This window comes from Ammodytes marinus (assembly GCF_949987685.1).
Source record: "Ammodytes marinus genome assembly, chromosome: 10".
Lineage (NCBI taxonomy): Eukaryota > Metazoa > Chordata > Actinopteri > Uranoscopiformes > Ammodytidae > Ammodytes > Ammodytes marinus.
Window position 1 is genome coordinate 5,207,734 of NC_137214.1, and position 10,000 is coordinate 5,217,733.

Genomic DNA, 10,000 nt, shown 5'->3' on the forward strand with positions numbered 1-10,000 from the left:
ACTAGTAGAGGATGACTCTAATATGGTTGTGTTGACGTACAGTATGTGTTAAACCAGATTGTGTTTGTGCATGTGTGGTGAGTATGCATCGTGGATATGTGCTCTCTCTGCCTCAATGTGATGTGGCAGCATCAATGTGGGATCCATATTCTGTGTCCAGTGTTGGCACAAGACATCCAGCAGAATGAATTATACTCTGGCAAAGCAGAGGACACAACAGGTCATCTGAGGACCAGATGTGGGAGCAGCCATGTTATCTGTGCATCCACCACAAATGCATGAGGTCGTACACGGGGCAAGTGACAAGATTAACAAGATGTGCGTGCGTGCAGGGCCGACGGACTGGGTAGAAAAGTGATACAGTCGTGGGGGGGCCCAAGGCAGAGGGGGGCCCATAAAAAAAAATATATATATTTTTTTTTGTTTTTTTTTTAACAAGCTAAATGTGGGGCCCCGATCTAAATGTGGGGCCCCGATCTTTGAAGGCCCTGAACAATGCCATTCCAAGATGTGCTAAGGGGACGTCCGTAGACAGTCGAGCCAGTAGAACTAGACAGGCACGCTTCAGTAACCATACAGTGAGCAGGCAGAAAGAAAGCGGGAGATGATTTCACCATGTCCACCTCACCAAGGCCCCCCCTCCCCTCCATGGTATCATCCAGCTCCCTGAACCACACTTCGCTGCTTCCCACTGACTGAAGAGCTTAACAAAACCTGAAGATATGTATTGTCATATGTATTCAAAACAGGCAGTTGTACTGTGAAATGAAATGATTGTTACTTTGTTTGTTCACCTACTACACACTTGGAATAAAAGAGAGTAAAACTTATAAGATATAATTAAATATTTAAAAAATATAGATACCTGTTACTTATACATTCATTGATATCCCTATCTAAATGAAAAATATCAGGCTGGTCTGATGTCACACACACACACACACACACGCACGCACGCGCACACACACACACACACACACACACACACACACACACACACACACACACACACACACACACACACACACACACACACACAGAGACATAGACAAACAAACCTCACAGTGAATGGTTTAAGTTTGGGGTAAATAACAGTAAACAGCCCCCCTGTGCCAGGATAGCTTGGCTTAGCTGCACACCGTCAATACTAATGACATCAGGACACAAAGTATCACTATGGAAACCTGGACGCACTGTCCCCCCCCCCCACCCACACCCCCTCTGTACCAACCGGAAGGCCCAGAGAAAGGGCCCCGCCGTGGGGCTGGAGAAAGAGAGAGAGAGGGTGAAGGTAAGCTGGTTAGGAGCCAGAGCCCAGTGCTTTGCTATTAAAACAGGCAGAGCAGTGTGCCGCAGCCAAGCCCCAGATTCAACTCATCCGGAAGAGAGCTCCTCCTTTACCCCACCACCTCCTCCCCCCAAATCTGCACTCTCATCTCCCCCTCCCCCTGCATCCATCAGCCTCTCTGTCCCATTCTGCCTGACTCTCTTATAAGACTCAGCAACACTCTCAAACAGGCCAGATGGGCTCAGTGAAATACACCCCACTGTCTGCGCACGCCTAAATCACAGTAATGCTACTACCGCTCCCCTCTGCTATACTTTATTTACAGGCACGCTTTTTCGCCAAATTGTGTATTACAAAAAAAACTCTGTTTAGCACAATGTCACTTTACCTGAGGCAATTTGTAGGTCTCAAAATGTCTCATAAATCCAAAAATGAACATATGAACAAATCCTTCTGAGATAACTTTCAAAAATGTGCCAAGAATGATTAGGGTAAATGAAGGTGATGTAAATGCTTTCAAAGCTGAGGTTGAGTATTGGAAAAAACTAATGTTGAGATAAAGTTGCTAATTTTTTTTCTATTTGTTTATTTGTGTTATGTCTATGTATTTATTAATTTATTATTGGTTTCTAGTTCAAATGACATTCTTATTTTTATATATTTGTTATGTGTTTTGTTAAGTTTGCTATGTATTTGTTTGATTAACTTAAAAAATGCCAATACAAATATTAATAATACAACATTGTTGAGATAATGGCCGTCAAAGATGGTTGTAAGTGTAGTTAGTTAGTTAGTTAGTTAAATCTTTATTGTCCACGGTGTGGAGATTCGTCTTTGGTCTCATACAAAAAACAACAAGCAGGACAACACAACAACAACAACAACAACAACAACGTGTGTGTGTGTGTGTGTGTTATGCTGCGTTCAAAACAACATTTATAATGTATACCTATATCTAATAGGTATAAATAATTGTTTTCCATATATCTTTGGGGAAAAAAATTAAATGTAATCTGCCAATTAATCGGCTATCGTTTTTTCTCCTGCAAATAATCGGCATCGCCCCCAAAAAAATCCATATCAGTCGGGCCTTTTACGGCTGGAACTGCTATAGCCTCAACTGATTTGTTAGGTTCAGTCAAGATATTCAGTATAGATATTTGACTCTAATAGCCCACTTTTTTGAGCTTCCTTTATGGCCCTCAGTGCTTGAAAAAACAATGTTTTTAACCAAATGCTACCACTCATCTCTGCTACTTTTTACAGGCACGCCATTGCCGAAGTGTGTACTACAGAAACCTTTAGTGAAACGAGTGAACGCTCATTTATTTTATATAACAGAACTGGCTCCTAGAATGAACTATGAGGTCATTTATTCTGAGATTAATTCCAGGTTGAACATTAAAATTAAAACGTATTGTCCTGAGAAACCAGAGGCCTTAATTATCCAATCATGATGTAGCTGCACATGAGTTGGCGCTCTGCTTTCATAATGATTATAGTTTTCTACATGGAGAGGCTGCAGTGAATGACCTGTAGCCATTTGTCTTTTCTTAAGATTTTCTTTATAAAGACTGCACTTATTTCCTATTATATTATCTGTTGTAGTCCTTAGGCTCATAATGGGCCAATAGGCTCAAATATGTCCGCAAGTGTCTGTAGCATGCATGTGAATATATGGAGCAGATGTAAGCAGTGTTGATCCAACAGAGTGTGGCTGGGTCACGTCTGTATAATCCCACTGGTTAAATTTCAGACTAAGCTGGTCAACAGGGATCTATTACACACATATGTACCCATCAGTGGCTGTTTAACTGTTGAAAAAACATAGAAAGTGTGAAAGTCGTTTTCATAATTTACAAAAAAAAAGTCTTAGAAATAATATAAATCTTTTTTAACACACAAAAATGATCTCTTTCCAATTTGAAATCAATCCGTGAGATTGTATGGTGATTTGCATATTTTCCATAGTCACATAATAGGTATTCTGGATTATGTAAGGTGCTATGTTTAATATAGAAGGCTCTCCAACAGCTAAAAAGCCCAGAAATAAATATATATATATATATATATATATATATATATACACTCAACAAAAATATAAACGCAACACTTTTGTTTTTGCTCCCATTTTTCATGAGATGGACTTAAAGATCTAAAATTCATTCCAGATACACAATTGTACCATTTCTCTCAAACATTGTTCACAAATCTGTCTAAATGTGTGATAGTGAGCACTTCTGCTTTGCTGAGATAATCCATCCCACCTCACAGGTGTGCCACATCAAGATGCTGATCTGACATCATGATTAGTGCACAGGTGTGCCTTAGACTGTCCACAATAAAAGGCCACCCTGAAATGTGCAGTTTTGTCTCACAGCAAAATGCCACAGATGCCACAAGCATTGAGGGAGCGTGCAATTGGCATGCTGACAGCAGGAATGTCAACCAGATCTGTTGCTCGTGCATTGAATGTTCATTTCTCCACCATAAGCCGTCTCCAGCAACTTCGCACAGCCATTGAAGAGGAGTGGACCAACATTCCACAGGCCACAATTGACAATCTGATAAACTCTATGCGAAGAAGATGTGTTGCACTGCATGAGGCAAATGGTGGTCACACCAGATACTACTGACTGGTTCTGAGACCCCAGACCCCCAATAAAGCAAAAAAAATTCACATTTCAGAGTGGCCTTTTATTGTGGACAGTCTAAGGCACACCTGTGCGCTAATCATGATGTCAGATCAGCATCTTGATGTGGCACACCTGTGAGGTGGGATGGATTATCTCAGCAAAGCAGAAGTGCTCACTATCACACATTTAGACAGATTTGTGAACAATGTTTGAGAGAAATGGTACAATTGTGTATCTGGAATGAATTTTAGATCTTTAAGTCCATCTCATGAAAAATGGGAGCAAAAACAAAAGTGTTGCGTTTATATTTTTGTTGAGTGTATATATATATATATATATACATTTTTTTAAAGTTTATATTGTGTTATACTAGTAAACTGAAATGTACAGCTATGGTTGGATAAAAGTGTCATAGTAAACAATTGCAGAAATACAGTATATTAATAAAAAAAGGGGGCTTGCAGCAATGCCAAAAACAAGCTTTGTTATGCAGTGATGCTATGAGTTAAACGGCTAAAGATGACAAGAGTCCCATTAGCTTTTATTTTGGGGAGAAAAATAAATTCTGAAGTGAAGATCTCTGCCTGTAAATGATCTGTCTACACTGTGTCTAGTCATATCTGGAATATATATTATATTAGATCGATTAGATTTGATACTGTGGATTCTGCAAGTTAGCAGGTATTAAATGACGGCCATTTATCTTACCCTCAGCTCACCAGATACAACTTAATCTGATCGAAATGTAGAGACTTTAAGATTAAACATTTTAATTAAGAAAAAATATTCGATATAGTTAACAATTCTTCATGTATGACATACAAATGAGCTTGAAAAAATAAAAAATTGAATTCCTTCGTGATTTTTCTCTACTTATGACATATTAAAGGATGTCCGTCCTGGGAGAGGGATCCTTTACTCTGTCAACTCTCCACTAAAGTCCAAAGAATGAAAGAATGTAAAGCCCACTGAGGCAAATGTATTTTTGTGATATTGGGCTAATACAGATACAACCAATTTGATTTGATATGAAACTATTGATTTTTTTCTTTTTAGGAAAGGGGGTTTAGACAGTGCTTCCTGAATCTTACAAGTGGTTGCCTTGTATTATGCCTGGGCTTTAATGGGTCTAAGTTGATGAGTAATGAGGTTTTCACTGGGGAACTTTACCAGCTTCCTTTTCCTGCCTAACAATAGCTGCTATAAATAAAGTTGAGTCTCCCTGTGTGTGGATCAGTATGAATGTGCTGCCAGCAGAATGTCGTTTATCACAACTTGTGAACATCTGACATAAAAAGACCTGAAAGTACAGAGAAGCACAGACAGATTAAAACAGCACTGGGCCAAACAGAGACGTATAGAAGAGAATTGGTTTGCTGATTTATGACTCATCCTGTGACATCATGTGGCACCCATTCAGAGGGTGGGTTTTTCGGTACTTTTGAATATGTTGTGAAGTGTGTGTGTGTGTGTGTGTGTGTGTGTGTGTGTGTGTGTGCGTGCGTGCGTGCGTGCGTGCGTGCGTGCGTGCGTGAGTGTGTGTGTGTGCGTGCCTGCATGCATGCGTGTGCGTCTGTGTGCGTGAGTGCCTGTGAGTGTGTGTGTGTGTGTGTGCACGTGTGTGTGTGTTAGGCAGAGCAAATGTTAAAGAGACAGAAGTGGAGACAGAGTGGTACTTCATGTACTGTTGCTGTCTGCTGCCTCATACAGTATAGCATCGTAGGATCCATTATTTATCCAGTGCCATGCCCTCACATGTGTAGCACACACCATTCAGACAGAACAGTACAAGCCTTCACTATACAGTATGGCTTGAGGGGAGTGATGTAGCATCTCTCTCTCTCTCTCTATATATATATATATATATATATATATATATATATATCTCTCTCTCTAGTCGCCACACACACCACTATACTATAACTGATGGACAGAAAGCAATACAAACAGCGTTCTATCTCTATAGCCATCTCTCTGCTCTCCAGACTATCCATGGGTTCCAATCCCCACAATATACTATTTAGTATGCCAGAAAAAGATTTAGGATGTCCCAATACATACACGTAAATTTTAGTATGCTGAAAAATACACAATTGCCCCACTAACTCCAATAGCATTTTGGAGTATTCGTCTTTATTCTTGACATTTCTCGACATAATGAAAATAAATCTTCCTTATATGATTTGTTTTCTCTCCAGTGGCCCTAAAACTCTTCTGCACTTTAGTATGTAGTGTAGTAAAAAGAACAAGTATGTGATTTGGAACGCAGGGTATGTTTTGGTTTGGTTTGCTCTGTATTGACCGTATCACTCCGGGTTTGTTCTGTACAAACAAACAGCTGGCTGTGCTGACTGTGCAACACTGGACTGCTATTTTAAGAAAAGGATATCCAAACACTATGCTGGGAAACTATGTAAGGGCAGCACCTAAAGCCAGATCGAAATTGGATGGCGGCCATTTCTCCTGTGTGTGTGTGTGTGTGTGTGTGTGTGTGTGTGTGTGTGTGTGTATGGTTTGGGTTTTTTTTTACACAGAGATAAACACCACAGCATGCACACACTGTTTCTCCACTGTCCCTGAAAGCAAAGGGCATTGTTGTTATCTCTTGGCTTCTATTCGCGACCCCTCGACTTGGGACACGTTTATGTTTGGTTTATGTCTCTGTAATTATCTTTCTATAAGCGTGCCTTTGCCCTTTCACTATCGTACAGGGCCAGGACGATGGGTTTACAACAGGAGAGGAAAATGGAATTCACAAGCTAGAGAAGTTAAATCAAGACAGTGTTGGATAGTGACCCCCCCCCCCCCCCCCCCTCCTCCTCACAGAGAGTTATATGGAGCTGATATAGGATTGATCAACTTTGTGTCAACTCATTTTTGGGGCGATGACTTCTTTCTTTATCTCTATTCGTTATTCTAAAGGGACAGTGCATTTTATTTAAAAAAAAACATTGCTGTAAATATGGCAGATTTAGATGGAAAGTTAATTTCCCTGGCCAGATGTTACAATAAGCTTGGGCCGATAACCCCCTTTCAAGGTATCAAATCAAATCAGTTTTATTTGTATAGCCCAATATCACAAATAGACTTTTGCCTCAGTGGGCTTTACATTCCATACAGTATGACACTCTGCCCTTAGACCCTTAGCTCGGCTGAGAAAAAACTCCCAGTAAAAAACCCTTTATCGGGATTTTAAAAAATGTAGAAATCTCTGGGAGAGTTGACAGAGTAAGGGATCCCTCTCCCAGGACGGACATCTTGCAATAGATGTCATAAGTAGAGAAAAATCACAAAGGAATTCAATCATTGACCAAATGTTTGTATACAGCTGTTTGAAAAAGTCAGGGCTTCAGAAGAGCTATTATGTTCCGTCATATCATTCTAAAGTATTAGCGCTCCCCACCACAGCATGTTAACAGACAAGTTTATTTATGTTCAGAATAATGTAACTTTTATTAAAAGAGAAATGTGTGGAAAGTTAAAACGTCTCTAAAAACCTTGTTGCACTGCTCACGTTGCTGTACGCCCTCTGAATCAAGATATGACTGGACCTCGTAAAACCGTTTCTCTAGTGACAATGAAGTGGGCCTGGTCCCCTTAACTGGTGAGGTTACTTATGAAGTTAACAACCTCAGTAGAATCACTGTGCAGTCGCCTGTAAGGCTGCAGCCGGGCTAGCCTTCTCTTTAAATGACAAGCACTGATCTGGATACTATGTCTAACAGAGAGACACAATGCAATGTATGCCTGCATGCGTGAGCCCTTGATTGAAGTATAACCTAATGGATTGATCAATAAAGGTTCCTCCCTGATCTGACTTTACAGTTAGCCTACGATCGCCACAGCTGTGAAAAGTGGCGCACCAGATAAACACAGGAAGAGACCATTAGGTACTGAAGCCGAGAACCAGATGAGTAACTCCAGATCTCAGGAATAATCAGCTCTGTTATACGGAATTTAAAAATATATATATATATGGGCATGGCCTGTCTTGGCTTCCGTACAAAATAACACATTTGTGAGTATAATCTCAAAACCGGGCTACCACGAAACCTTGGTATTTTTGCTGAAGACTATCATACTATCAGACAGGCAGGTGCATACGACTGCTTCTACATAATATTGTGACACGGTGAAACCAAAAGGGGAGAAGGAGCCCCCCCCCACGTCACTGTGTTTTTCTGTAATGATATGCTATACCTCCTACCGGCCTGTGTGAGTTTCTTTCGATTTTTTCATGTGGACTGTACTGTGGAGAGCAAAGCAGGGAAGTGTTTATGGTGAAAGTGAGACTGCAGATGAGTGCTGTGTGAGAAATACCCTGCTTTCCAATTCACATACTCTTTCTTTTTACTACACTACATACTAAAGTACAGAAGAGTTTTAGGGCCACAGGAGGGGAAAAAAAATCAGATAAGGAAGATTTTTTTTTCCATTATGTCGAGAAATGTCAAGAATAAAGACGAATACTCCAAAATGCTATTGGAGTTAGTGGGGCATCTGTGTATTTTCAGCATACTACAATTGACGTGCATATTGGGACATCCTAAATCTTTTTCTGGCATACTAAATAGTAGGGAAGTATGGGGATTGGAACGCAGGGAGAGACTGTGTTCTGTTATGGTGGTTTCATCTTACTGTGTAGGAGAACGTCAGGTTCATTATTGGAACCCACAGGCTCCTGAGATACACCTAGTGGGAATCCAAGAACACCTTTTCGGCTCCCACTGACTTCATGTAACGTTGCTGCTGCTCACCATTTTACAAAGCATACAGCATCAGTAAGAGCTTTCATCTTGACTTCCCTACGTCGGGGCAGCCATTTCATTTCCCTTCAAAATGTCTTTAGTCCATAGGTACATGGACCTTCATGCTTCATTAAAAGTTGGAGTCTTTGTAAAAATAAACTTTTTTGTCAAAATCGGTGAATATCTCCTCATGATCTTTCTACCTGTCCGTACTGTGTGTGCGCTGAAAACAAATCTGGTGTCAATACAATGCCTAGGCTCTGTAAACGGGAATGTAGCTATATGGTGGGCCCCCTATGTTTAGATACCCTTTGTCAACATACCAGTTTACAGAGCCTAGGCTAACACCAAAAAAAAATGTACACGAATACAGTACAGTAAATACAGGTAGCGGATAGTGAGGAGATGTTCACTGTTTTTTTTACAAAGTGATTTTGACAACAAGCGTTCTCAAGAATCGCCCTAACCCTAACCCTAACCCTAATGACTGTTCTCCAGTGTCTTACCCTGACCTTAACTGTATAAAACCCTTCTAATGGTTTGGTAATGAATTGTCATTTCATCATAAACTAGGCTACACCCACACTTAACCACCTGTAACATAATATCTAAACATAACCATTTCATAACCATCTACAATGACTAAACATGGCATTCTGTTTGCATTTCTCTCTGTTTTGCTCCAATGTGGACTGGCCAATTCCCATTGCACACCATGACATAGCTAACTGGCCCTGTTAGCCCCAGGAGGGTGCACACTGTAATACAGACAGTGTATTGCATTTGTCTGATGCAATACACATGCAGTCGCCAGCCACTGCTTTTCATAGGCCTGTAAAAAAAAAGCTTAACCACAAGAGTATAGCAAGGTCCCACTATACAAACACCCGGACCAACAGAGAAGACTACTGCAGAGAGCAGATTATGATGCCCACACAGCCTTACCAACCTCCTACACTGCCATTCTTTAAAAGAATCATGAGCATTTTAATTAGCTTGCTTTGTTAAGTGTAAGGTTTATGAAATTGTTTGTTATCATGTTATAACAGCAGTGAGAAGGGAACACCACTTTGTGGATTGGTCACATCTGGCTGATAAAGGATCTGATCAATAAAGTCAATATGAGCACCAATACTCATCCAGTTTATTGGATTAGTGCATCACTTAGGATGTATTCACACCGGGAAAGTTCACTTGCTTTGACTCAGACCAAATAGAATTTATTATTTTTTTTTGTTTGGTGTGGTCTACTTTCACACTGCCCTATTTGCAAGCAAAACCAGCATTACGAAGCAAAACCACACGTGTGCTGAGGTCATTCATTCATT

At 40.4% G+C, this 10,000-nt stretch overlaps 1 protein-coding gene across 1 annotated transcript in view; it reads right to left on the bottom strand.

Annotated features, from left to right (window-relative positions):
• ppp2r2ba (protein phosphatase 2, regulatory subunit B, beta a) overlaps window positions 1-10,000 on the bottom strand; it is a gene marked incomplete at its 5' end in the record, with an annotated part of 60,432 nt that overhangs the window by 41,128 nt on the left and 9,304 nt on the right. The window lies entirely within an intron of this gene.